At 44.7% G+C, this 27,379-nt stretch overlaps 12 non-coding genes across 12 annotated transcripts; 4 read left to right on the top strand and 8 right to left on the bottom strand.

Annotated features, from left to right (window-relative positions):
• Positions 1–1,590: 1,590 nt before the first annotated feature.
• On the bottom strand, positions 1,591–1,672 carry trnas-cga (transfer RNA serine (anticodon CGA)). The gene has a single exon. It is a non-coding gene; the product is annotated as a tRNA-Ser (tRNA).
• Positions 1,673–3,488: 1,816 nt separating this feature from the next.
• Positions 3,489–3,562, top strand: trnat-agu (transfer RNA threonine (anticodon AGU)). The gene has a single exon. It is a non-coding gene; the product is annotated as a tRNA-Thr (tRNA).
• A 2,173-nt stretch (positions 3,563–5,735) lies between these two features.
• On the bottom strand, positions 5,736–5,817 carry trnas-cga (transfer RNA serine (anticodon CGA)). Its single transcript has one exon. It is a non-coding gene; the product is annotated as a tRNA-Ser (tRNA).
• A 1,791-nt stretch (positions 5,818–7,608) lies between these two features.
• trnat-agu (transfer RNA threonine (anticodon AGU)) lies at positions 7,609–7,682 on the top strand. Its single transcript has one exon. It is a non-coding gene; the product is annotated as a tRNA-Thr (tRNA).
• A 2,247-nt stretch (positions 7,683–9,929) lies between these two features.
• On the bottom strand, positions 9,930–10,071 carry LOC138228217 (U4 spliceosomal RNA). Its single transcript, XR_011185303.1, has one exon. It is a non-coding gene; the product is annotated as a U4 spliceosomal RNA (small nuclear RNA).
• A 1,308-nt stretch (positions 10,072–11,379) lies between these two features.
• On the bottom strand, positions 11,380–11,524 carry LOC138228263 (U4 spliceosomal RNA). The gene has a single exon (XR_011185349.1). It is a non-coding gene; the product is annotated as a U4 spliceosomal RNA (small nuclear RNA).
• A 230-nt stretch (positions 11,525–11,754) lies between these two features.
• On the bottom strand, positions 11,755–11,871 carry LOC138228334 (U5 spliceosomal RNA). The gene has a single exon (XR_011185414.1). It is a non-coding gene; the product is annotated as a U5 spliceosomal RNA (small nuclear RNA).
• Positions 11,872–15,382: 3,511 nt separating this feature from the next.
• trnar-ucg (transfer RNA arginine (anticodon UCG)) lies at positions 15,383–15,455 on the bottom strand. The gene has a single exon. It is a non-coding gene; the product is annotated as a tRNA-Arg (tRNA).
• Positions 15,456–16,648: 1,193 nt separating this feature from the next.
• Positions 16,649–16,722, top strand: trnan-guu (transfer RNA asparagine (anticodon GUU)). The gene has a single exon. It is a non-coding gene; the product is annotated as a tRNA-Asn (tRNA).
• Positions 16,723–18,258: 1,536 nt separating this feature from the next.
• On the top strand, positions 18,259–18,340 carry trnas-uga (transfer RNA serine (anticodon UGA)). Its single transcript has one exon. It is a non-coding gene; the product is annotated as a tRNA-Ser (tRNA).
• Positions 18,341–19,892: 1,552 nt separating this feature from the next.
• Positions 19,893–19,965, bottom strand: trnar-ucg (transfer RNA arginine (anticodon UCG)). The gene has a single exon. It is a non-coding gene; the product is annotated as a tRNA-Arg (tRNA).
• Positions 19,966–24,719: 4,754 nt separating this feature from the next.
• Positions 24,720–24,792, bottom strand: trnar-ccu (transfer RNA arginine (anticodon CCU)). The gene has a single exon. It is a non-coding gene; the product is annotated as a tRNA-Arg (tRNA).
• Positions 24,793–27,379: the final 2,587 nt, after the last annotated feature.

Below are 27,379 nucleotides of genomic sequence, written 5' to 3'. Positions count from 1 at the left end.
ATGTAATAAATGATTGCTTATGCTTAATAAACAAATCTAATTAAAATAAAAACTTAAGTTTTGTATTTGTTTTGTACCATAGAACATGATTTTCTTTGTATTTCAAGCCCACAAAGTGTCCAAATGATGCACGACATGATATAAGGAAGATTATCACATGAAAAATCGGTATTATCTTTCTCATGAAAATGCATTCCTTTCATTACCTTTTAATTTTTAAAATGAACTCAAGTTGTGTATAATGTAATAATTTAAGTAGAATAGATTCTAATAATATAATGATCCAGTGTGTTGCACTACTTCACTGCTTCACTGTTCTATGCCGTATGGAAATAAATCCTCAGACTGCTTACTGCCCTGGGCTTGTACCAATAAATTACAGGAGCACATCTATATATCACTGCGTTGAAGCAGGAGACAGACAATCACTGCAAACACATCCTAAATACAGTGTTCCAGCACCTTTGACCTCATCCAGAACGTATCATTTCTTGAAAGGGATTGCTGTCTGAATGCACATCTGAATCCCAAACAGAATCTCTAGTAAAATACGATCATTTGTGAAACAGGCAAATGACTGTCTCAGGGGCCCATTACTCATTCTCAAGACACATGTATGCAGTACGTACACCATGCATTGAGCAAAAGGGATCAAAGACACCACAGGTAAGGTTAGAAGTCATTCTGACTATATTCTAAAATATTGGACTCATATTCTTATGATGGCAGACATGATGCTGCGTTTAAAACCGGGGTTAATGGACATTATATGACTGTCAATTCTGTTTTGTTTTGGAGACACTTGGCTGCCTATATGGTACAGTGCAGCGTGAAGGAAACATTTTCCAAAACTGTGTCAGCTCAAAAGTTGTAAGAGAACCTCTCCAGCTGCTTTAACTCTCTTCATTTTTGTCATTTAATTGTCTGTCGGCACGATGTGGCAGCGTTGCATGACAACCCATCTCACCACGGAAAGGAACCTAACAGCTTTGGTAAGAGAGGAGAAAAGGACCTGGCCAGTAAGGGGCTCGAACCCACGACTTTGGCGTTATTAGCACCATGCTCTAACCAACTGAGCTAACCGGCCTCACGACAGTGATCCTCTCTGTGCAGCGCCTTTTACTTCTATTGACAAATGATAGCGATTCGAAGAGAGATCCTTCAGACCAGCAAGCAAACCCACGGCTATTTCGGTTTTCTATCTAGGCAACGTTGGTGTCTGCAATAGCATACATGAAAGCGTGATGCAATTTCTGTGGGTACATTTGTTGCACGTCATGCACAGTAAGAGTGTTTCTAACACCAAATAAAAAGTCAACAATTAACGATCACGCCTTCTCCTCAGTTAACCCACTGAAACCCTTGCTGTTAACAGTTCTTTACTGCGTGCTTTACGAGCACCTACATATCGTGTCGGTTCTTTCAGCTTTATTCATTAGGTTTTCAAAGGCATAAGTAGAGCACCAGAGGTCTGAAGAACTCATTTCCATGGCAGCAGGGCCAAGTGATTTAGCGTATTTATAGTACCAGGAAAGGAGAAGCGGCACTTCGCCTTTGCCACAGAGGCACAAGGATACGTGTGGCAAACGCCATAGTCGGCAGGATTCAAACCTGCGCAGGGAGTTCTCAACGGATTTCGAGTCCATCGCCTTAACCACTCGGCCACGACTACAGCGAGCTCACCCCCGCCGCATTCCTCCTATAATCTAACACGGAGTGCGAGGTGGCTGCGGAAACGTTTTCAAAGTCGCTCTCTGTTAAAAAAAAATAAATACCTTTGACAAAATACGTGCCGGCAGACAGACATGCCTCAGAGGGTTTAAGGCTGGCTTCACTTTCAAATGATAAAGTCTCCCCGTCCGGATGTCAAAATGCAACTTTGGCAGACAGAAAAAACATCAACAAACCACAAATGTGGACAAGGATTTTACAAGCTGCACCACACTGCACTTTCCAAAGCATTTACATTCCTGTTAGACGCAGGAATTGCCTTTGATTTGCGCGCTTACGAACGCCATGAAAAACGAAACAAAACTAAAGCCCTCAGCTCCTGCACTTGATTATAATGCCGTTACGTGTCGAAGCAGGAATTTATGTCATCCTACCACTGCAACACGGGGAATAGAGGGAAATGAGCACACGCTACGTACGTCTCAATCACTCCCTAGAGTCGTAAGGCGCATTGAAGGGTGCACCCCCATCATTAATCGTTGCGCCTCTGTGAAAGGAAAGCTCTTGAGCAGTCTTTGAAACAGCTCGGATTAAACACTTGATTGCTTCCATGTGCATCTGGAGCCCATTTCTAATTTTCACTTCACGCCGCCCAAAGCATTTCTAAAACATGAGATTCGCGTTTGGGAATGCGCCCTGCCCTACGAATAAAACAGGTCTACGGGTCAGAAACCTGCTCCACGGAAAACAGTTCTGTTGCGCTTTTGATCAAAGGGAGATTCGCTGTTCTTACTTTTTGATGACATAACACCCAAAGGGGCTTCTTTGGAGCTGGATTCCAACCAGCATCCTAAAGTTTCTTGGCGGTATCCTTTACAGTCCTCTGTTCGGTCGACAAGGGACAGAAGGGGGCAGCTTTCCTCACACACACAGTGCAATGTACTGTAGTGTTCCCGTTCATTGAATTCGCAGTTCTGCATCAGACCTCTAACTCGTTTCCTTAGCTTGGATTTAAGCCACGAAGCAGGCTTCTACTGTATAAGGAATCACAAACTATTTGAGAGGCCATCATCCCAGGGGGAACTGACAAAGTCTATCCCTAAACACCTAGCGCAATCTCTCGAGAGACTGTCAAAAATCGCTTTCTCCATTTCCGTTGCAAGTAAGTGAAAATGCGGTCTCAAACCAGAGCCACTTGGCAGCAGCGGCACGTAAATACTGTTACTGTCACTGCTCGATACTGACGTTAGCCTACTATACCATGTTCAGCCACCGCTAGGAAATGTACGGCTCTAGTACTGGAGCAAACAACAGGAGGGCCAAAGGCACACGGGCACACATGTCAGACATGGAGAGTGACGAGAATGGGACTCAAACCCATGCGTGCAGAGTACAGTGGATTAGCAGTCCATTGCCTTAACCACTCGGCCACCTCATCTAGGAAACTGGGCTGTCCAGACATGGGTTGCCGCGCTCCAGATGATCTTTTTCTTTTTTTTCCCTCGTACTCGAGGGTCATTTTCCTGTTCCACATGCGATTTCAACATTTTCCTTGGGAGATGTCAAGCCAGCAACCCACTACTGTGGTTCAGTGGCCATTGTGGAGTTCAGTGGCCCTGTTGTACACAGAATGCACATTGAGCTCCTTGGACATGAAAAGTTCCAGATAAAAGCCATTTGTCATCCTTTCTCTTGGTGTCGATGTTGCTATTGTATGTAAAGGTGGCAACTTGCTCAGCGAACAGGCGGAGCACACACCGAATGCAGATGTGTCTGAGTGGTGTGTCCAAGTGGCTGCAAAACGACAGCACTCCCAGGGCGCCGTGGCTTAGTTGGTTAAAGCGCCTGTCTAGTAAACAGGAAATCCTGGGTCCGAATCCCAGCGGTGCCTTTTTTGTTCTGTGTTCTTGAACAGAACTGGTCATTATGGACAACCGCCTACAGCTAGACTTAATTAAATGCAAGTATTCATTTCCTGTCTTTAACGCGACTTGTTTTTCTTAAAATGGATGCAACTTGCAAAACATGAAATACAAACCTTGCTAATCAGCGCAATCGGCTGGCAAAAAAAAAGAAGTCAGCAATGTTTTTTTTCTTTAACCTTAACCCTGCTAATGGAGAAGAGTTAAACGACTGAGTCTATGCAGCTTAAACGGTCCGCACGTCGGGTTCTTAGCTGAAAGGGTGGTAAATCCCGCTCACCCCAGTCCTTAATCTTTTAAAAGGATACAAAATTGAACCTAGTCGCCACATCACATACATCCTGTTCAATAATAAAAAGGTAACATCTATCCTCGCTCCAGAGTAAATCTCACGTTGAGGGCACCTTTTTTTTTCACTTTACCGTGAATCGAGCTCGGCTGCACAGAGGAGAGAGCAGAGCAATGAGGTCACGGGGACAGGGGAGTCACACGCTGGCGGTTTGAATACGCGGAAGATCACTGAGGGATCCACAGTATATGGACCCTCCGTGCGCCATCAGTCCGCACTCCGGACTCTGAATCCTGCCATCCGAGTTAAGATCTCGGCGGAACCTGAGGCGCAGTTCCTTCTTAAAACGTAATCTGGTGAGCATTTCTAGAATCGTACTTGTATAGATGCAGCCTTTAATGTGTTGCTAGGTTAAAATTGATGACTTCTTGTATTTCAGTAGGCAACTGCCCTCTTGATTTCAGATTTAATTTCTTTATTACAGGGGCGCTTTTATGAAGACAGAGTCATGTTCAGGTACTTTGCTTGATGGAGGAAGCTCATTTCAGACTCTGTGATCTGCTCACCTGGAAAGGTCTGCTGTACTACTACAAGAGAGAAGTAGAGTCTGGAAGAAGGGACAATTTTATGATTCTTTGGAAGGTAGGTTTTTTTTTCTTTGAAATCGAAATGAATCAGAATATCAGTGCAAAAGACAAACTCTTGGTTTGGTTTAAAGAGATATGGTTTTAAAATAGACAAAATGTAGAAAACAGGTGTTTCTCACTTTTGGAAAAGAATGGACCGGGGGTAATAGTTTACTAGTTGCAGTGCTGAGCTCATCGGGTTGCAGTCCCGCAATGGATAACGCGTTTGACTATGGATCAGGAGATTGTAAGTTTGACTCCTGCCTGGCTCGGGTCGTTTTTAAACGCATCGGGCTACTCCCCTAAGTAGTCTGTGCTACTTACTGCATTGTAATCGTACTCAGTAAGAGATTTCCTTCATGTAAATGAACTGCACCTGACAGCTTTAGAAAATCACCTGGGCTCAGTACGGTGCTGAGAGCTCAGCGTTGCTGTTGTTCTAATTAGCACGCACTGCATCGGCTATGAACCCGAACTTTTCAATTATTCCGATCATTAAGTCAACACGTAGTCCACATGAAAGGTAGAAACATTCTCTTGTCTGTCTCTTGTTTGTATAGAACTGAATGTCCCTGACAATGTACTGTTAGTTTTAATTGAAGAACGGCATTTGTCAAATATATCAGACAAGTTTACGTAACTGCTCATGCGACACTCAGTTGTAATTAGTCAAGAAATAAAGTCGAACAACAGCTGCGGGTTTGATTCTGAACGTATCAGATTGGAGCGCCTTTTACTTCAATTGACAAATGATAGAGATTCGAAGAGAGATCCTTCAGACCAGCAAGCAAACCCACGGCTATTTCGGTTTTCTATCTAGGCAACGTTGGTGTCTGCAATAGCATACATGAAAGCGTGATGCAATTTCTGTGGCTACATTTGTTGCACGTCATGCACAGTAAGAATGTTTCTAACACCAAATACAAAGTCAACAATTAGCGATCACGCTTTCTCCTCAGTTAACCCACTGAAACCCTTGCTGTTAACAGTTCTTTAATGCGTGCTTTACGAGCACCTACATATTGTGTCGGTTCTTTCAGTTTTATTCATTAGGTTTTCAAAGGCATAAGTAGAACACCAGAGGTGCAAACGCAAGATGTGTGGTTATCTGAAGAACTCATTTCCATGGCAGCAGGGCCAAGCGATTTAGCGTTTTTATAGTACCAGGAAAGGAGAAGCGGCACCACGCTTTTGCCGCGCAGGCACAAGGAGACGTGCGGCAGACGCCATAGTCTGCAGGATTCAAACCTACGCGGGGAGTCCCCAACGGATTTCGAGTCCATCGCCTTAACCACTCGGCCACGACTACAGCGAGTTCGCCATCGACGCATTCCTCCTTTAATCTAACACGGAGTGCGACGTGGCTGCGGAAACCTTTTCAAAGTCGCTCTCCGTTAAAAAAAAAAAAATACCTTTGACAAAATACGTGCCAGCAGACAGACACGCCTCAGAGGGTTTAAGGCTGGCTTCACGTTCAAATGATAAAGTCTCCCCGTCCGGATGTCAAAATGCAGCTTTGGCAGACAGAACAAACATCAACAAACCACAAATGTGGATAAGGATTTTACAAGCTGCACCACACTGCACTTTCCAAAGCATTTACATTCCTGTTAGACGCAGGAATTGCCTTTGATTTGCGTGCTTACAAACGCCATGGAAAACGAAACAAAACAAAAGCCCTCAGCTCCTGCACTTGATTATAACGCCGTTACGTGTCGAAGCAGAAATTTACGTCATCCTACCACTGCAACACGGGGAATAGAGGGAAATGAGCACACGCTACGAATCGTCTCAATCACTCCCTAGAGTCGTAAGGCGCATTGAAGGGTGCACCCCCATCATTAATCATTGCACCTCTGTGAAAGGAAAGCTCTTGAGCAGTCTTTGAAACAGCTCGGATGAAACACTTGATGGCTTCCATGTGCATCTGGAGCCCATTTCTTATTTTCACTTCACGCCGCCCAAAGCATTTCTAAAACAGGAGATTCGCATTTGGGAATGCGCCCTGCCCTACAAATAAAACAGGTCTACGGGTCTGAAACCTGCTCCACGGAAAACAGTTCTGTTGCGCTTTTGATCAAAGGGAGAGTCGCTGTTCTTACTTTTTGATGACATAACACCCAAAGGGGCTTCTTTGGAGCTGTATTCCAACCAGCATCCTAAAGTTTCTTGGCGGTATCCTTTACAGTCCTCTGTTCGGTCGACAAGGGACAGAAGGGGGCAGCTTTCCTCACACATACAGTCCAATGTACTGTACTGTTCCCGTTCATTGAATTCGCAGTTCTGCATCAGACCTCTAACTCGTTTCCTTAGCTTGGATTTAAGCCACGAAGCAGGCTTCTACTGTATAAACGTCTAGAGGAATCACAAACTATTTGAGAGGCCATCATCCCAGGGGGAACTGACAAAGTCTATCCCTAAACACCTAGTGCAGTCTCTCGAGAGACTGTCAAAAATCGCTTTCTCCGTTTGCGTTGCAAGTAAGTGAAAACGCGGTCTCAACCCAGAGCCACTTGGCAGCAGCGGCATGTAAATACTGTTACTGTGACTGCTCGATACCGACGTTAGCCTACTATAACATGTTCAGCCACCGCTAGAAAATGTACAGCTCTAGTACCGGAGCAAAGAACAGGAGGGCCAACACCGACGGGCACACGTGTCAGACATGGAGAGCGACAAGGATGGGATTCGACCCCATGCCTTAACCACTCGGCCACCTCGTCAACAAAACTGGGCTGTCCTGACATGGGTTGGCGCACTCCAGTTGATCTTTTTCTTTTTTTTCCCTCATACTCGAGGGTCATTTTCCTGTTCCACATGCGATTTCAACATTTTCCTTGGGAGATGTCAAGCCAGCAAGCCACTGCTGTGGTTCAGTGGCCAGTGTGGAGTTCAGTGGCCCTGCTGTACACAGAAAGCACATTGAGCTCCTTGGACATGAAAAGTCCAATAAAAGCCATTTGTCATCCTTTCTCTTGGTGTCGATGTTGCTATTGTATGTAAAGGTGGCAACTTGCTCAGCGAGCAGGCGGAGCACACACCGAATGCAGATGTGTCTGAGTGGTGTGTCCAAGTGGCTGCAAAAGGACAGCACTTCCGGGGCGCCGTGGCTTAGTTGGTTAAAGCGCCTGTCTAGTAAACAGGAAATCCTGGGTCCGAATCCCAGCGGTGCCTTTTTTTGTTCTGTGTTCTCAAACAGAACTGGTCATTATGGACAACCGCATACGTCTAGACTTAATTAAATGCAAGTATTCATTTCCTGTCTTGAACGACTTGTTTTTCTTAAAATGGATGCAACTTGCAAAACATGAAATACAAACCTCGCTAATCAGCGCTCGCAGCTGGCAAAAAAAAAAGAAGTCAGCAATGTTTTTTTCTTTAACCTTAAGCCTGCTAATGGAGAAGAACCTAGTCGCCATATCACATACATCCGTTTCAACGATAAGAAGGTAACAACTATCCTCACTCCAGAGTAAATCTCACGTTGAGGGCATATTTTTTTCCACTTTACCATGAGTCGGGCTCAGCTGCACAGAGGCGAGAGCAGAGCAATGAGGTCACGGGGACAGGGGAGTCACACGCTGGCGGTTTGAACACGCGGAAGAACACTGAGGGATCCACAGTATGTGGACCCTCCGTGCGCCATCATTCCACACCAGACTCTGAATCCTGCCATCCGAGTTAAGATCTCGGCGGAACCTGAGGCGCAGTTCTTTCTTAAAACGTAATCTGGTGAGCATTTCTAGAATCGTACTTGTATAGATGCAGCCTTTAATGTGTTGCTAGGTTAAAATTTATGACTTCTTGAACTTCAGTAGGCAACTGCCCTCTTGATTTCGGATTTAATTTCTTTATTACAGGGGCGCTTTTATGATGAAAGAGTCATGTTCAGGTACTTTGCTTGATGGAGGAAGCTCATTTTGGACTCTGTGATCTGCTCACCTGGAAAGGTCTGCTGTACTACTACAAGAGAGAAGTAGAGTCTGGAGGAAGGGACAATTTTATGATGCTTTGGAAGGTAATGTTTCTTTTTTCTTTGAAATCGAAATGAATCAGAATATCAGTGCAAAAGACAAACTCTTGGTTTGGTTTAAAGAGATATGGTTTTAAAACAGACAAAATGTAGAAAACAGGTGTTTCTCACTTTTGGAAAAGAATGGACCGGGGGTAATATTTTACTAGTTGCAGTGCTAAGCTCACTGGGTTACAGTCCTGCAGTGTCACACCAGGGCCAGTGGCGCAATGGATAACGCGTCTGACTACGGCTCAGGAGATTGCAGGTTCGACTCCTGCTGGCTCGGGTCGTTTTTAAACACATCAGCCTACTCCCTAAGTAGCCTGTGCTACTTACTGCATTGTAATCGTACCCAGTAAGAGATTTCCTTCATGTAAATGAACTGCACCTGACAGCTTTAGAAAAACACCTGGGCTCAGTACGGTGCTGAGAGCTCAAGTTGTGTATAATGTAATAATTTAAGTAGAATAGATTCTAATAATATAATGATCCAGTGTGTTGCACTACTTCACTGCTTCACTGCTCTATGTCGTCTGGAAATAAATCCTCAGACTGCTTACTGCCCTGGGCATGTACCAGTAAATTACAGGAACACATCTATATATCATTGCGTTGAAGCAGGAGACACAATCACTGCAAACACATCCTAAATACAGTGTTCCAGCACCTTTGACCTCATCCAGAACGTATCATTTCTTGAAAGGAATTGCTGTCCGAATGCACATCTGAATCCCAAACAGAATCTCTAGTAAAATACGATCATTTGTGAAACAGGTAAATGTCTCAGGGGCCCATTCCTCATTCTCAAGACACATGTATGCAGTACGTACACCATGCATTGAGCAATAGGTATTAAAGACACCACAGGTAAGGTTAGAAGACATTCTGACTATATTCTAAAATATTGGACTTATATTCTTATGATGGCAGACATGATACTGTGTTTAAAACCGGGGTTAATGGACATTATATGACTGTCAATGCTGTTTTGTTTTGGAGACTCTTGGCTGCCTATGTGGTACAGTGCAGCGTGAAGAAAACATTTTCCAAAACTGTGTCAGCTCAAAAGTTGTAAGAAAACCTCTCCAGCTGCTTTAACTCTCTTCATTTTTGTCATTTAATTGTCTGTCGGCACTATGTGGTAGCGTTGCATCACAACCCATCTCACCACGGAAAGGAACCTAACAGCTTTTGTAAGAGAGGAGAAAAGGACCTGGCCCGTACGGGGCTCGAACCCCAGCCTTGGCGTTATTAGTACCACGCCAAAAAAAAAAAAGCGTCGACATTACCTCTTTCAAAAGGCTTCACTTTCCTAGTCACATTCCATGGCTCATTGAACCCTGGCTGTTTCCTCCAGCGGTATAGTATTGCAGTTAGACAGCACGATGCCTGCAAGACTATGTCGCGCTCTGACGAGACTGTCAAAAATTGCTTTCGCCGATTGTATTGCAAACCGGCGGAAGCGGGGTATTGGGAAAAGTTTTCAACTAGCAATAATCGCGCCTCGGCTAAACCTCACAGGCTACGATACTGCCAATGCGCAAAGCTGACGGTTGCCAGGCAACCGCGGGGATCCTATGGAAATCGTTATCAATCGTCTCATGGCATGTCGTTGCTGTAACGCTTCATATTTGTCGTCTTCTTCTTCTAGCTTGAGGTTTTAAAGAATTTCATGACAGACAAGGGCTCCGTCGGGAACAAAGGGCGTTGTGAGAAAACCGTTGCTTATTTTCAGCAGCAGAAATACAACCCTTTAAATACAAGATGACAGAACAATGACGAAGGGCATGCCGGGAGGAACTCATGCACTACAGAGGAAAGGGGGCGGGCACGTACAGTTCACATTCAAGCCACAAGTACTCTTCTCGGATGTTGCACAAACAAATCCAAACGTCCTGAAAGCATTGCAGCATGTTTGTGTCCCACTTCCCGTGGCTGCAGGACGACTGACACGAAGGGACAAACACAATCTGTGGCGTTTAGCGTGACATAGTCTTGCAGGCATCGTGCTGTCTCACTGCAATACTATACCGCTGGAGGAAACAGCCCGGGTTCGATGAGTCTTGGAATGTGACTAGGAAAGTGAAGCCTTTTGAAAGAGGTAAAGCACTGCACAACGGAATTGAGGGAGAATCTTACAGGGGATTCTGAGCGGTGTCTGCATACACGCAGTCCGATACGGGTGCTGAAAGCTTGAGCTACTCTTAATGTCATGCTGCCTTTCCTCGGAGTAAATCTGTTACATTGAAAGAATGCTTCTCGCAGGTTCAAAAAGGGACCCTTGTTAATTGGAGAAATCAATGATTTCGAATGAATTCTGTATGTGTTAAAAGACAGCTATACACAGAAAACATGCAGGACACTGCTCATGATGTTTCCCGAGCCGAAACACAGTGCGTTTTTCAAAGCCATCTGACAAAGCCCGCCCACTGAAAACTGCAGCAGATCGTGTAAAGACGTTCAACTTTGTAACTACTGCACGCACAGGAAGCAGAATAAATTCCTCTTTTCAAACTGTCAAAGGTTTGCTTTGTGAACGCTGCAGGACATCGCACAATCTCTTTTGAACGGGGACAAACAATTTCTTATGGGGCGCAGTAAGTACAGACGTTTAAAGAGCTCCACTCATGCCGACGATGCAGCATGAAGAAGCGCAACCTAACGTTTGACAGACAAAAGCCGGGCGCCGCTACGAGCAATATGAAATCAAACTGACAGCACACGGCGTTTCGCGCTGACTCAAAAGTGATCTCGACAGACGCTGTTCTCTGCATAACGCTGAAAGAGCTAAAGAGCGTTTCTGTTGAGACGTAACAAGCTTGTTTCTTTCTACCATGATGTTACCATGACAAAATCTGTCTTTAAACACCTTGCTCAAAAATTGCTTTCGCCGATTGTATTGGAAACCGGCGGAAGCGGGGTATTGGGAAAAGTTTTCAACTAGCAATAATCGCGCCTCGGCTAAACCTCACAGGCTACGATACTGCCACTGCGCAAAGCTGACGGTAGCCAGGCAACCGCGGGGATCCTATGGAAATCGTTATCAATCGTCTCATGGCATGTCGTTGCTGTAACGCTTCATATTTGCGGCCGGACACTTCCCGCCCCCCAAAGAAAAGAGCGCCAATCAGACAGGCTGAGACCGAGGACTCGCAGAGCAGAAGGCCACAGTCGCCGTAATAAGAGCGATTGTGAGCGGTTTTGTTTTCTCTCTTTGACCAGCCCAGCTGCGCCCCACCCAAAGGCAGGGAAGCACAAAAATTGTATGGAACTCATTCATGCTCCTCTCCATGGAAATCTTTAGTAAAAGGCAAAAGATTTGTACGAGATGAAGAGAAACCAGAGTGCGTGGCTGGACAGCTGCAGGAGCCCAGGCCGCCTTCAAGTCCTCTGCCCTGCCGGTCGTGGTTGGCAATGCACCTGGCCTTACAAACGAGCCAGTGGGGCCCGTTCAGCTCCGGGCTCATCGCCTGCGGCTCTCTGCTTATCTGGCAGGGGAGATACCTTGATCAGCCTGTAGTTGGAGTAGTTGGATTGTTTTCTTGTTTTGTGGAAGCAGTGTTTGTTTTGCAGTTTGAGATGGCAACCTTTGGATCCCGCAAGAATGCTGTACGTTTTGAGCTTTTGGATGACCTCTTCATGGATCGTATGCAGTTCAGCAGAAAAGTGTTACAGAAGGAACTTGGCTTTGAACCTCGGCACTTGTATTTCATCTTCGCTCTCCCAGGTCAGAAAGCATTTGAGGTTGTTTTTGCTACCTATTCTCTGTTTGAACAATGTGTGGATGTGTTTGAGGCAAAAAGAGGGAAAGTTCCTGCCCTTGAGAAGATCAACTTGCAGCCTCTGACACAGAGAGAGAGGTTGTTATGTTCTCGGAAATGGCAAAGACGGAGGACATTCACACCTGGCTTAAGCAGTACTGCACCATCCACCATGGAACTGAGGTTAGAGATGTTGACGGTATAAAAACAGGAGCAAGGAAATTCGAGGTTCGCTTGCTACCGGACAATGTCAATGGAGGCTTAAGGCACCTGCCCTCTACAATCCAGCTGGGCGCCTGCAATGGCTATGTTTTTTATGTGGGACAACCAAAGGTGTGTCGGCGCTGTGGTGCTGTGGGACACCTGGCATCGTCCTGCACTGTGAAATGCTGCAAGACCTGTGGCAAACAGGGACATTAAGCCTCTGACTGTTCAATGCTGCCAAAGTGCAATTTATGTGGCTCGGAAGGACACGTTTTTAAGAACTGCCCTCACGCCTACGCCTATAAACTCAAAATGAGAAAGGATGAGGCAGTGCTTGTTTCAGCCAAACCGGCCTGAAAAAGCCAAAGCAAACAACAAGTCAAACAAAGAACCCTTGTTGGACAAAGAGTCTCAGCCTCCAGCCAGGATCAGTCCTGCTGTGGCTCCGGGGCCGGTGGAAGAGAAATCCACTACGCCCCCACAACCGCAGACTGCACCAGACAAGCACGAGGGTTTGAAAACCCCAGAGAACAGCGAGGACCCCTCCCCCACTCCTGCTCCTCAGAACGAGGGCCAGTGTGGGGCCCCCCGGTGGAGCGGGTCCAGCGAGGATACCCAGGATTCAGCGGAGCTGCTTTTCTCAGACTCTGCAAGTGCTACAGATGCCCTCCTCTCCTCCATCCAGTCCATCACGGAGGATCTGCAACAGCTGGTGGTTGAGGGGGAAGAGGAGACTGGTGCATCGGCTGCACCCCTTTCCCCTCGGTGCTCCCAGGAGCTGGACTTGAGGAAAAGGAAAAATGACTCTGTTTTCTCCCCGAGCGAGGAGGAAGGAGAGCATGGCGATGGGGACAGCTGGAACCCCTCCACCCCTCCTTCTACCCCCTTCCTTGAAATGGACTCCGTGAATGCTTTTACTGCTGCCACCCTGATGAAGGCTCATTCAGAGGATGGCTGGCAGGAAATTGGTAAGAAGAAAAAGAAAAAGAGAAGGTAACAGGTGAGACCGAAGAGAAATGTGTTTTGTAAAGACTGGTTCCACTTTCTTATGTAATATGGCTCTAAACATAATTTCTCTTAACACCAGAGGTATCAATGACAGAGTTAAATGCCAGTGTGTCTTTGATTACCTCCAGCAGAGAGAGGGAGATGTGTTGATGTTGCAGGAGTGTGCTTTAGCCTATCAAGAGAGGTATAAAAGCTTTGAAGATAGGTGGGATAAAGGGCCTTCTGTTTGGTCAGGGGACAATAACAACAGAGCCTCTGGCGTGGCCATTCTTTTCAAAGGATGGGCTTTCAAATTGAAAAGTATTCAGAGGGTCATAGATGGCAGGTTGCTGTGTGTGGATGTGGAATGGGGGACCGTTAACCTGCCGCTAATCAATGTGCGCCGTTTCGTTTTCGCTGGGACCTTTAACACTCTAAATCGCCTGGACCCACAGCCTGTGAAATCGATTCTTCAGCACCCACGATGGACGCTTTGCCGCTGGACACAGAGAACGATGCTTTTCTGCAACGAGCTTTCCAGCTGAATTTTCTCGGCAGCTCCGTACTGAACCTGTTCTCCATTGCAACATAGCGGAGGCTCGTCACGTCTATAGCAAGGCTGTGTAGGACCGCATACGCCACAGTGACTTGTACACAGACCACATGAAAGGCAAGCAAAATACACTTTTAAAATTCCAAAGACTCACAAGGTCAGAGAAACAGCGATGACCTGAACAGATCTGTTACAGAAGTCTAGGTTGACCTTTTTAGAGCTGTAATTGCATTTTTGTTTAATAGAAGATCAAATCTACTCGCATGTACCAGCACCTTACAGTTTATTGATGTTAATTCTGTTTAAGTAATAAGATTGCTAACGATGTTGGACTTTAGCCGGTGTTTTTTAGAACAAATTGCTTACACTTCTGTAAGGAATACGCAGTACGTGCCTTTGTCAGTCATTGCTCACCATACCTGTAACTTTCTTATCTAACTCACTTCCTCAAATGGTGAAGGTCCACAAACATAAATGAAAAAAAAACCCTTGTTGTAGATGAGGTGCACAAAAAAGCAGCCCCTGATAGTGTATAACACATTTATACTATTGCAGAGACACATGTAACATATATATACTGTATATATGAAACAGAAATAGAAACAGAAACAGGAATCGCTTACTCACCTGGAGAATCTCTGTAGGAATATCTAGCATTTATCAATGGAAATAAAAGCTGCTTTAATACAGTGCATGTTCAAACTCAAACCCTCAGCTGCTGTTCTTGTTTGTTTTGGGACAAATTGCAACTGAGCATCGCATGAGCCGTTACGTACCCTTATCTGTTAGGGAATTTCAAGGGAGGAGTTAGGTCAGAATGGGTAGGCTGCAAAACAACAAGTAAAGATTTATTCCAAGATGAAACGTTGTGGCGGTTTTCTTATCTTTTCAGCATGGACTAAACTTTTACGTGTTCCTTATATGCTATATATGTATATATTAGCACCAATGTCGTTCTTAAAAACTAACATGAAATTGTCAGGGACATTCAGCTATATACAAAGACGAGACAGACAAAGTAATAATTCTGTATTAACGTGGCCTACATATTGACGCAATGATCAAACTGACTGACATGTTCTGATTCAGATCCCCTGCAGTTCATGCCAATTAGAACAATAGCAATGCTGAGTCCTCCCCACCCTACTGAGCACAAATTCAGCTGCTCTCCAGTTCTGTTCTGCATGTTTTTTCATTGCAATTGAGCTCGGAGCTGGAGATGATCTCCATACAGTTCTGTGTTCACCAGCCCGCACTTGCGTGCTAATTTACGGGTTGTGGCAAATGCTTTTCTATAGTTCATATACATGACGGCAACCTGTTACCTAGGAACCTGAGAGGTTTAAAAGCCTCACGAGCCAGGCAGGACTCGAACCTCCAATCTTCTGATCCGAAGTCAGACGCGTTATCCATTACGCCACTGGCCCATAGAACATGCGCTTGCACTCCACCACAGAGAGCTCTACACTGCTACTAGTAGTACACTTCCCCATCTAAATTTTCACAGCAAGAAACTTGTGTTTCCTACTATTTTTGTCAGGTTTAAAATATCATCTCCTTAAAACAGAAAAAGTGTTGATGTGTCGTGCTGAAATTCCGATTGATTTTGAATTCAAAGAAAAAAGGTTTTCTTCCAAAACACCATGAAATTGTCACATCTTGCAGACAATAGGTGTATTCCATGTTGAAAAGAGAAGAAAGAAAACCATGGAGCCTTTTACAGGTGTGAGGCTTCTTCAGGTGTGAGAAGACCTCACAGTCGAAACGCTGTGTTTCCGTTCTTCTCTTTTCAGCATGCAATAAACCTAGTACTTGTTCCTTTGCAGCCGAGGCATGCTGACGTAGCTACCCAGCTGAACATCTTGCAGACTCTACAGTACTTCTCTCCTGTAGAAGTAAAGCAGGGCTTGCTGGGTGAGCTTTTGCTCCGGTAAATTAGGTCACGTGTCATGTTAAATCACTTCTTCTAAACACAACATTTGCTGGTGCTAGCTTTCCCCATGAAAAGAGACATTTCCCTTACAGTACATGACATATCGTTTTTATTCTATCAATAAGTATAGAAATTAAACAAAAGAAAAAATGGTGTCGCCAAAGAATGCACAGCTCTGTCGCCTTGGGGAGGTGTCAAGGGCATTGAGCTCCTTGGACATGAAAAGTGCCCGATAAATGCCATTTCTCATCATTTCTCTTGGCGTCAGTTCTGCTATTAAATGGGACGGAGGCAACGGGCTCAGAGAGCAGGTTAAGTGCACACCGAACGCAGATGTGTCCAAGTGTCTGTAAAAGCGCGGTGCTCCGCTGGCGCTGTTCCCTAGTGGCTTAAAGTGCCCGCCTAGTAAGCAGGCGATCCTGGGTCTGAATACCAGCGGTGCCTCTCTCCGTGTCTTGTTGTGCCGAATGTCTCATTTCAGACAAACATGTACAGCTTGGTTCAGTTTAATGCAAGAATTCATTTCCTTTCTGGAATAACTTGTTTTTGAAGAAATCCATACAGCTTGTGAAAGATGAAATCCATTTCTTGGTTGTCAGTGGAAAAAGATTGCCGGCTGCAAGAAGCGCAAGTGATTGTTTTCTTTGACCATAAACCTGCAAATGTAGGGAGCACAAGCGGCCGTCAGTCTCTGTGGCGCAATCGGTTAGCGCGTTCGGCTGTTAACCGAAAAGTTGGTGGTTCAAGCCCACCCAGGGACGCATGTCTCAGTTTTTCCAATGTAATCATCATCACCGCTAAAGAAGATGGCGCAGAAGGCTCCACAGTCGAAACGTTGTGCTTCTTTTCTTCTCTTTTCAGCATGGAGTAAACCTTTGCTTGATCCTTTGCAGCCTACGCATGCTGACACAGCTACCTTTCTCTTAACGCACCTCAATCATTATTCACCAAAACCATCAGCAGAATGTGTCGCCTTTGTGGTGATGTCACTCCTCTGCTTCACAAATGTCCTTAGTGACGGACCATTTCATTCTGCCATTTTTCCGGAGCGGTTATTGATTGCTCCATCATTTCCCTCATACTTTCCATCCCAAGATTGAAAAAAAAAAACAGAAACAGGCTGATAGGACGACAATCAAATTGCAAAAACTCATCAAAGCACTCGATAGAGTATTTGAATCCACAAGTAGCTACGAGCAACTTTGTCCTGGCTTGCATGAAAGTCGGAAAATGTCAAAAAGAAAAAGATGGTGGCTTTTTCATATCTGTTCTTTTATTTTTAGTTCGTTGGCTCTTCTGTCCATTGTCCTCCTGCCTGGCTCTTGACCTGTGACTGTCTGAACGCACACATTAGACTTTCAGGCGGGGGATTTGTCCTGAGCCTCTGTGAAAGACCCACCCACCCCCATAAATAACTGCTCTAGAAACACATGAATGCAAAACTAAACCACAGCTTAAAGAGGAGCTCCAACTCAGTGCCATACTAATGTAAACGAAGTAATACTAAGACATGTTCTTATGGATTTGTCTTACCTTGAGATATGTAATTGGATTTCAGGATTAACTTCCTCATTCAATGTACTGGTGATTCTTTGCCTGGTCAGTACCTGGGTGGGAGACCTCCAGCGAACAATTAAGCTTGCTGCTGGAAGTGGTGTTAAGAGACTCTTAGGATCTTCCAGAGGTGTCTGTCCAATAGCACTAGTTGCCTTAGAGCTGGCTCAAACATTGCTCAAGAGTCTACCTTTCACAGATGCGCAAAGATGAATGATGGGGGTGCACGCTTCAAGGAGCCTTCCAACTGTAGGGACCGATTAGAGACGATCCGTAGCATGTGTTCATTTCCATATACGCCCCGTGTCTCAACGGTAGGACAGAGTCAAATACTGCCTCGACACGTAACAGCGTTATATTAAACCGCAGGACTTGAGGGCTGTTTTGTTTGAATGTTCAAGGCATTGGTAAGAGCGTAGGTCAAGGGCCATTGGTGCATCTCCTGTAACTGGAGTAAAAATGCTATTCAAAGTGCAGTGACTAAAATCGTCGTCCAGATGTCTCTGTTGTTGATTGCTTTCTGTCTAAGAACGTTCTGTTTTCATGTCCGAACGGGGAGACTTTATCATTCCAACTTGAAGCCACCCTTAAGTCCTCTGAGGTGTGTGTGTGTGTGCTTGCACGTATGGCGTAAAAGGTTTCTTAAACGGAGAGCGAACTTGAAAAAAGTTGCCTCCGCTGCCGCCGCCGCCTCGCACTCCCTGTTCGATTGTAGCAAGAAGGCAGCGGCCGCGGCGCTTGCTGTAGTCGTGGCCGAGTGGTTAAGGTGACGGACTTGAAATCCGTTGGGGTCTCCCCGCGCAGGTTCAAATCCTGCCGACTACGGCGTCCTTTGCATTTGGTTGCGTGCGTGCGTGTAAAAGGACCAGCGCCGTTTCATTTTCGCTGGGACCTTTAACACTCTAAATCGCCTGGACCCACAGCCTGTGAAATCGATTCTTCAGCACCCACGATGGACGCTTTGCCGCTGGACACAGAGAACGATGCTTTTCTGCAACGAGCTTTCCAGCTGAATTTTCTCGGCAGCTCCGTACTGAACCTGTTCTCCATTGCAACATAGCGGAGGCTCGTCACGTCTATAGCAAGGCTGTGTAGGACCGCATACGCCACAGTGACTTGTACACAGACCACATGAAAGGCAAGCAAAATACACTTTTAAAATTCCAAAGACTCACAAGGTCAGAGAAACAGCGATGACCTGAACAGATCTGTTACAGAAGTCTAGGTTGACCTTTTTAGAGCTGTAATTGCATTTTTTTTTAATAGAAGATCAAATCTACTCGCATGTACCAGCACCTTACAGTTTATTGATGTTAATTCTGTTTAAGTAATAAGATTGCTAACGATGTTGGACTTTAGCCGGTGTTTTTTAGAACAAATTGCTTACACTTCTGTAAGGAATACGCAGTACGTGCCTTTGTCAGTCATTGCTCACCATACCTGTAACTTTCTTATCTAACTCACTTCCTCAAATGGTGAAGGTCCACAAACATAAATGAAAAAAAAAAACCCTTGTTGTAGATGAGGTGCACAAAAAAGCAGCCCCTGATAGTGTATAACACATTTATACTATTGCAGAGACACATGTAACATATATATACTGTATATATGAAACAGAAATAGAAACAGAAACAGGAATCGCTTACTCACCTGGAGAATCTCTGTAGGAATATCTAGCATTTATCAATGGAAATAAAAGCTGCTTTAATACAGTGCATGTTCAAACTCAAACCCTCAGCTGCTGTTCTTGTTTGTTTTGGGACAAATTGCAACTGAGCATCGCATGAGCCGTTACGTACCCTTATCTGTTAGGGAATTTCAAGGGAGGAGTTAGGTCAGAATGGGTAGGCTGCAAAACAACAAGTAAAGATTTATTCCAAGATGAAACGTTGTGGCGGTTTTCTTATCCTTTCAGCATGGACTAAACTTTTACGTGTTCCTTATATGCTATATATGTATATATTAGCACCAATGTCGTTCTTAAAAACTAACATGAAATTGTCAGGGACATTCAGCTATATACAAAGACGAGACAGACAAAGTAATAATTCTGTATTAACGTGGCCTACATATTGACGCAATGATCAAACTGACTGACATGTTCTGATTCAGATCCCCTGCAGTTCATGCCAATTAGAACAATAGCAATGCTGAGTCCTCCCCACCCTACTGAGCACAAATTCAGCTGCTCTCCAGTTCTGTTCTGCATGTTTTTTCATTGCAATTGAGCTCGGAGCTGGAGATGATCTCCATACAGTTCTGTGTTCACCAGCCCGCACTTGCGTGCTAATTTACGGGTTGTGGCAAATGCTTTTCTATAGTTCATATACATGACGGCAACCTGTTACCTAGGAACCTGAGAGGTTTAAAAGCCTCACGAGCCAGGCAGGACTCGAACCTACAATCGTCTGATCCGAAGTCAGACGCGTTATCCATTACGCCACTGGCCCATAGAACATGCGCTTGCACTCCACCACAGAGAGCTCTACACTGCTACTAGTAGTACACTTCCCCATCTAAATTTTCACAGCAAGAAACTTGTGTTTCCTACTATTTTTGTCAGGTTTAAAATATCATCTCCTTAAAACAGAAAAAGTGTTGATGTGTTGTGCTGAAATTCCGATTGATTTTGAATTCAAAGAAAAAAGGTTTTCTTCCAAAACACCATGAAATTGTCACATCTTGCAGACAATAGGTGTATTCCATGTTGAAAAGAGAAGAAAGAAAACCATGGAGCCTTTTACAGGTGTGAGGCTTCTTCAGGTGTGAGAAGACCTCACAGTCGAAACGCTGTGTTTCCGTTCTTCTCTTTTCAGCATGCAATAAACCTAGTACTTGTTCCTTTGCAGCCGAGGCATGCTGACGTAGCTACCCAGCTGAACATCTTGCAGACTCTACAGTACTTCTCTCCTGTAGAAGTAAAGCAGGGCTTGCTGGGTGAGCTTTTGCTCCGGTAAATTAGGTCACGTGTCATGTTAAATCACTTCTTCTAAACACAACATTTGCTGGTGCTAGCTTTCCCCATGAAAAGAGACATTTCCCTTACAGTACATGACATATCGTTTTTATTCTATCAATAAGTATAGAAATTAAACAAAAGAAAAAATGGTGTCGCCAAAGAATGCACAGCTCTGTCGCCTTGGGGAGGTGTCAAGGGCATTGAGCTCCTTGGACATGAAAAGTGCCCGATAAATGCCATTTCTCATCATTTCTCTTGGCGTCAGTTCTGCTATTAAATGGGACGGAGGCAACGGGCTCAGAGAGCAGGTTAAGTGCACACCGAACGCAGATGTGTCCAAGTGTCTGTAAAAGCGCGGTGCTCCGCTGGCGCTGTTCCCTAGTGGCTTAAAGTGCCCGCCTAGTAAGCAGGCGATCCTGGGTCTGAATACCAGCGGTGCCTCTCTCCGTGTCTTGTTGTGCCGAATGTATCATTTCAGACAAACATGTACACCTTGGTTCAGTTTAATGCAAGAATTCATTTCCTTTCTGGAATAACTTGTTTTTGAAGAAATCCATACAGCTTGTGAAAGATGAAATCCATTTCTTGGTTGTCAGTGGAAAAAGATTGCCGGCTGCAAGAAGCGCAAGTGATTGTTTTCTTTGACCATAAACCTGCAAATGTAGGGTGCACAAAAGACTGTCAGACTCTGTGGTGCTGAAAAGTTGGTGGTTCAAGCCCCTCCAGTATGCGTGTCTCAGTTTTTCCAATGTAAACATCATCACCATCGCTAAAGAAGATGGCGCAGAAGGCTCCACAGTCGAAACGTTGTGCTTCTTTTCTTCTCTTTTCAGCATGGAGTAAACCTTTGCTTTATCCTTTGCAGCCTAAGCATGCTGACGCAGCTACCTTTCTCTTAACACGCCTCAATCATTATTCACCAAAACGATCAGCAGAATAAGTCGCCTTTGTGGTGATGTCACTCCTCTGCTTCACAAATGTCCTTAGTGACGGACCATTTCTTTCTGCCATTTTTCCGGAGCGGTTATTGATTGCTCCATCATTTCCCTCATACTTTCCATCCCTAGATTGAAAAAAAAAAAACAGAAACAGGCTGACAGGACGACAATCAAATTGCAAAAACTCATCAAAGCACTCGATAGAGTATTTGAATCCACAAGTAGCTACGAGCAACTTTGTCCTGGCTTGCATGAAAGTCGGAAAATGTCAAAAAGAAAAAGATGGTGGCTTTTTCATATCTGTTCTTTTATTTTTAGTTCGTTGGCTCATCTGTCCATTGTCCTCCTGCCTGGCTCTTGACCTGTGACTGTTTGAACGCACACAGTAGACTTTCATGCAGGGGATTTGTCCTGAGCCTCTGTGAAGGACCCACCCACCCCCATAAATAACTGCTCTAGAAACACATGAATGCAAAACTAAACCACAGCTTAAAGAGGAGCTTGTCATGACCGCCAGGCAGTTAAGACCAACTCTTAAGCAATCTAAACAGCACCAGCAGAGGGTGATTATTAACAAACGCCGCCGCACGAGTTAACCCACCTGCACACACTCCACCGTGGGGTACGCAGTGCTATTTTTACCATCTTTACTTGCTTCCCGCTGGTATTGAGTCTACTCCTTGAGAGCTCTACTTGGCGTTTTTTCCATTACCTCGTTTATTCTGGATATTGGACTCCCCTTCTGCCTTTTCGACTTTGGACCTCGCCTCTCACCTCGGACTGTTTGCCACCAGTGTTCTCCCTGGATTACGACTTACCTTACGCCTCTTGACCACGAAACAAAGCAAAGCAGAGCAAAACAAAATGAACAAACGAAAAGCCTCACGTCCCGCACTTGCGTGTAACGCCGTTACGTGCCCAAGCGGTATTGTACTTCATCTTAGCACTGCACCCCGGGGCGTACGGTATATGGGAACGAGCACACGCCACAAATCGTCTCGAATCACTCCCTACAGCTGTAAGGCACCTTGAAGCGTGCACCCCCAACATTTTTCTTTGCGCATCTGTGAAAGGTAAACTCTTGAGCAAACTCTGAACCAGCTCTAAGGAAACTAATCCGATTAGACGTTACTTTGACTCATCCTTTAAGGGAACCTTGTTAATTGGAGAAATCAATGATTTCGAATGAATTCTGTATGCGTTAAAAGACAGCTATACACAGAAAACATGCAGGACACTTCTCATGATGTTTCCCGAGCCGAAACACAGTGCGTTTTTCCAAGCCCTCTGACAAAGCCCGCCCACTGAAAACTGCAGCAGATCGTGTAAAGACGTTCAACTTTGTAACTACTGCACGCACAGGAAGCAGAATAAATTCCTCTTTTCAAACTGTCAAAGGTTTGCTTTGCGAACACTGCAGGACATCGCACAATCTCTTTTGAATAGGGACAAACGATTTCTTATGGGGCACAGTAAGTACAGACGTTTAAAAAGCTCCACTCATGCCGACGATGCAGCATGAAGAAGCGCAACCTAACGTTTGCATTCCTAGCAAATTCCTTTTATTTTTTGATAAATAAAGACAGTCTTGTTTAACAAACAACACACACAACATTTTACATTGTCAATTCAATTCAAATCAATGTATTTCTATATAGCACCTTTCACAACAAGGTTGTCCCAAGGCACTTAACAATGCAAGTTGTTAAGAGCCTTGTGTCTAATATGCCGCCTAGGTAACGTGCTGTCTCTTTGAGGCAGATGTTTAAATCCTCTGAGTTAAGTGCTGAAGTTATAGTAGTCCTATCAGTATTGTTGCCTCCGATCAACAGATCCTCATTTTTCTCAGAGTTGAGTAACAAAAAGTTTTCACACATCCAAGTATTTCCTTCCTTAATGCATTTAACTAAACTGATAATAGAAGAGTTGTCGTTTGGTGTAAACAAAATGTTTATTTAAGTGTCATCAGCATATGAATGAAAGTTCATATTATTTTTTCATATTATCCTACCTAGCAGCAGCATGTAGAGAGAGAGAGCAATATTGGTCCCAGCACTGATCTTCTGGTACCCCAAATTGAACTGGTGACATTGATGAAGCAGTACAATTATTAGATATTTGAACATAATGAAAACGATGAGTAAAATGTGAAGTAAACCACTGAAGGACGGTTCCAGATAAGCCAACCTCAAACTCAAGCCTGTGTAACAAAACAGAGAGGTCAACCGTGTCAAAGGCAGCTCTAAGATCTAGAAGCAAAGCACAAGCACTGTTGCATTCCCTGCATCAGTAGCTAAGAGAATATCATTTACGACTCTTGTTAATGCAGTTTCAGAAACCAGACTAAAATTTCTCAAGTATATTATTTGAATCCAGATATGATTGACGTTGGGCAACAACTATTCTCCCAAGACTTTTAGATTGAAATGGGACCTTTGAGACAGGCCTGTAGTTGTTAAGAACTTGTTGATCCAAATTTGACTTCTTAAGAGCGGTCTAACAACCGCTACCTTAAATTGATCAGGTACAACGCCTGACGCAAGCGATGCATTCATCATACTAATTATAGGTCCTGCCAGTCCTTCGAGGGAATCTTTGACTAGCTGAGTGGGGATGGGATCTAGCGAACAGGTGGTTGACTTTGTCTTACGTCTGTGTTTATGAGTCCACCATAAGAAGAAATCTGAACAGGAGTGGTGATCATGCGAGGTCACCATGGAGGAAACCACTGCTCTCCCCCCCAAAAAAACCACCACTGCCCCTCTCAAGTTTGCTAAAGACCACATGGATGTTCCACAGCAACTCCTGGAACAATGTTCTGTGGACAGTGACAAAAGTTGAACATGTTGGTAAATGTGCACAACGTTATGTTTGGAGATAACAAAACACTGCATACCAACTCCAAAACCTCATCCCACCTGGGAAGCATAGCGGAGGCTGTACGGCTTGCAATCATCGAGGGACCGATGAATTCCAAGATGTATCAGGAAATTCTACAGCAGAATGTCAGGGTGTCTGCCTGTGATCTAAAACTCGAAAGACGCTGGGTCATGCAGCATGACAAAAACAAAGGAGTACATCAACAACAGAGTGGCTGAAACAATAGAAATTCCGTATTTTGGGATGGCCGAGTAAGAGTCCTGACCCCAATCCCATTGAAGTGCTGTGGCGTGATCTGAAGCAGGCCGTTCAGTGCAAGACATCTCCCAACTGTATGTGAGAGAAAAGCAGAGACGCTCACTGAGTAAGGTGGGGTTGCAGCTTTGCAAATCAAAAGGACATTTGTACGCTCAAAAAGGGACAGTAGCACCCCAGATGGGACTCGAACCCACAATCCCTGGCTTAGGAGGCCAGTGCCTTACCCATTAGGCCACTGGGGTACGTCGATCACGCTGATGAAGAGCCAGTTTTTTTTTTCCTTTGCTTTTTCAAAGGGATCCCCAAAATTAGGAAAGTTAGGCAGCAGAAGGTTTACTGTGACCTGAGAAGGACCGGCATCCAATCACGGTGGTACACACACACACGCTCTCACTCATCTGAGCTACACGGCTACCAAGATGATCTCAGGTGCGCCGAGCTGGTACGGAACATATTGAACTGATCGACGGCGAATTGTCTCTCAGACAGGCTTTTCACCTCTGAGCTCCCTGACTGACAGTAATCAGCTAGGTAGTGAAACAGTCAGCTGCTTCTAAGCCTTAAACAGCTGCATCTCGGCGCTTCCACAGAGAGATGATTTGAAAGCCAAACATCGCCCATTGGGAACACCTTACTATCACTAGTTTAAGAGACTTTTAAGGTCTTGCAGAGGTGCCTGTCTAATAGCATGCGCTTTGCAAGCTATAGGTGTTTAGGCTGAGGCAGAATGCCTGTTAACAAAATGTTTTTCTAAAGGGGCCTCGCACTCTTTTCCAAGCAATGGTCACCATCCCCACCGAGTGTCACAATGTAGTCATGTCCTAGGACATCACCTGTTAGTCTCCATTTGTCTGCCACCAACACTTTAGGTTAAGGGGTCACAACCGCACCCCGGAGAGCAGAGGAGCCGTTGGCGTTCTGGCGGCGCAGATTGGGCTGAAGGTGGGGCGCTTGAATCTCGCTGTTGGAGGCCGTCTGAAACTGACCCAAGCCTTTCCCTTGAATTAAATGTAAATAAATAAATGAACCCCAGATGCACATGGAATCAATCACGTGTTTCCTTTGAGCCGTTTCAAAGACTGCTCCAGAGTTTACCTTGCACAGATGCGCAAAGATTAATGATGGGGGTGCACGCTTCCAGGCGCCTTACAACTGTAGGGACTGATTAGAGACAATTCGTAGCGTGTGTTCGTTTCCATATACGCCCCGTGTTGCAATGGTAGGATGAAGTCAAATACGGCTTGGACGCGTAACGGCATTCTATCCAACTGCAGGACTTGAGGGTTTTTTGTGCTTTGTTCTGTTTTCGTTGACATCGCATTCGTAAGAGCGTCAAAAAAAGGCAATTCCAGCATCTAACACGAATAAAAGGGCTATTGAAACTGCAGGGCTGCGCAGCTTCTAAAATCCTTGCACACAATTCTCCGTTATTGTTACTTCCTTCTTTCTGTCTAACAAAGTTCCCTTTTCCTGACCGGACGGGGAGACTTTATCATTCCAACTTGAAGCCAGCCTTAAGTCCTCTGAGGCGCATTTGTCTGCTAGCATGCATTTTGTGAAAGTTTTTTTTGTTGTTGTTAAACGGAAAGCGACTTTGAAAAAGGTTTCCACCGCTGCCCGGCACTCTATGTTAGACTGCAACAAAAAGGCAGTGGCGGCGGCGGTGGCCGAGTGGTTAGGGCGATGGACTAGAATGCCATCGGGGTCTCCCTGCGAAGCTTCGAGTCCTGCCGCCTACGGTGTCGTCGTGTGTCTGCGCAACAAAGGAAAAGCACCTGTTTTGCTTTTCCCGCAACTTTTAAAACGCGAATGATCTGGATTTCTACATGATTGGCTCTTAAAATGTGATCTGATCTTCATCTGACGCATAATAATAAATAAAGACAGTCTTGTTTAACAAACAACACGCACAACATTTTACATTGTCAATTCAGTTCAAATCAATGTATTTCTATATAGCACCTTTCACAACAAGGTTGTCTCAAGGCACTTAACAATGCAAGTTGTTAAGAGCCTTGTGTCTAATATGCCACTTAGGTTACGTGCTGTCTCTTTGAGGCAAATGTTTAAATCCTCTGAGTTAAGTGCTGAAGTTATAGTAGTCCTATCAGTATTGTTGCCTCCGATCAACAGATCCTCAGTTTTCTCAGAGTTGAGTAACAAAAAGTTTTCACACATCCAAGTCTTTCCTTCATTAATGCATTTAACTAAAGTGATAATAGAAAAGTTGTCGTTTGGTGTGAACAAAATGTTTATTTGAGTGTCATCAGCATATGAATGAAAGTTCATATTATTTTTTCGTATTATCCTACCTAGCAGCAGAATGTAGAGAGAGAGAGCAATATTGGCCCCGGCACTGATCCGTCTGGTACCCCAAATTGAACTGGTGACGTTGATGAAGCAGTACAATTATTAGATATTTGAACATAATGAAAACGATGAGTAAAATGTGAAGTAAACCACTGAAGGACGGTTCCAGATAAGCCAACCTCAAACTCAAGCCTGTGTAACAAAACAGAGAGGTCAACCGTGTCAAAGGCAGCTCTAAGATCTAGAAGCACAAGCACTGTTGCATTCCCCACATCAGTAGCTAAGAGAATATCATTTACGACTCTCGTTAATGCAGTTTCAGAAAGCAGACTGAAATTTCTCAAGTATATTATTTGAATCCAGATACGATTGACATTGGGCAACAACTATTCTCTCAAAACTTTTAGATTGAAATGGGACCTTTGAGACAGGCCTGTAGTTGTTAAGAACTTGTGGATCCAAATTTGACTTCTTAAGGAGCGGTCTAACAACCGCTACCTTAAATTGATCAGGTACAAC

The sequence above is a fragment of the Lepisosteus oculatus genome, unplaced genomic scaffold, assembly GCF_040954835.1.
Source record: "Lepisosteus oculatus isolate fLepOcu1 unplaced genomic scaffold, fLepOcu1.hap2 HAP2_SCAFFOLD_40, whole genome shotgun sequence".
Classification (NCBI taxonomy): domain Eukaryota; kingdom Metazoa; phylum Chordata; class Actinopteri; order Semionotiformes; family Lepisosteidae; genus Lepisosteus; species Lepisosteus oculatus.
The sequence above is the reverse complement of the archived record's forward strand: the minus strand, read 5'-3'. Positions and strand labels throughout refer to the sequence as shown.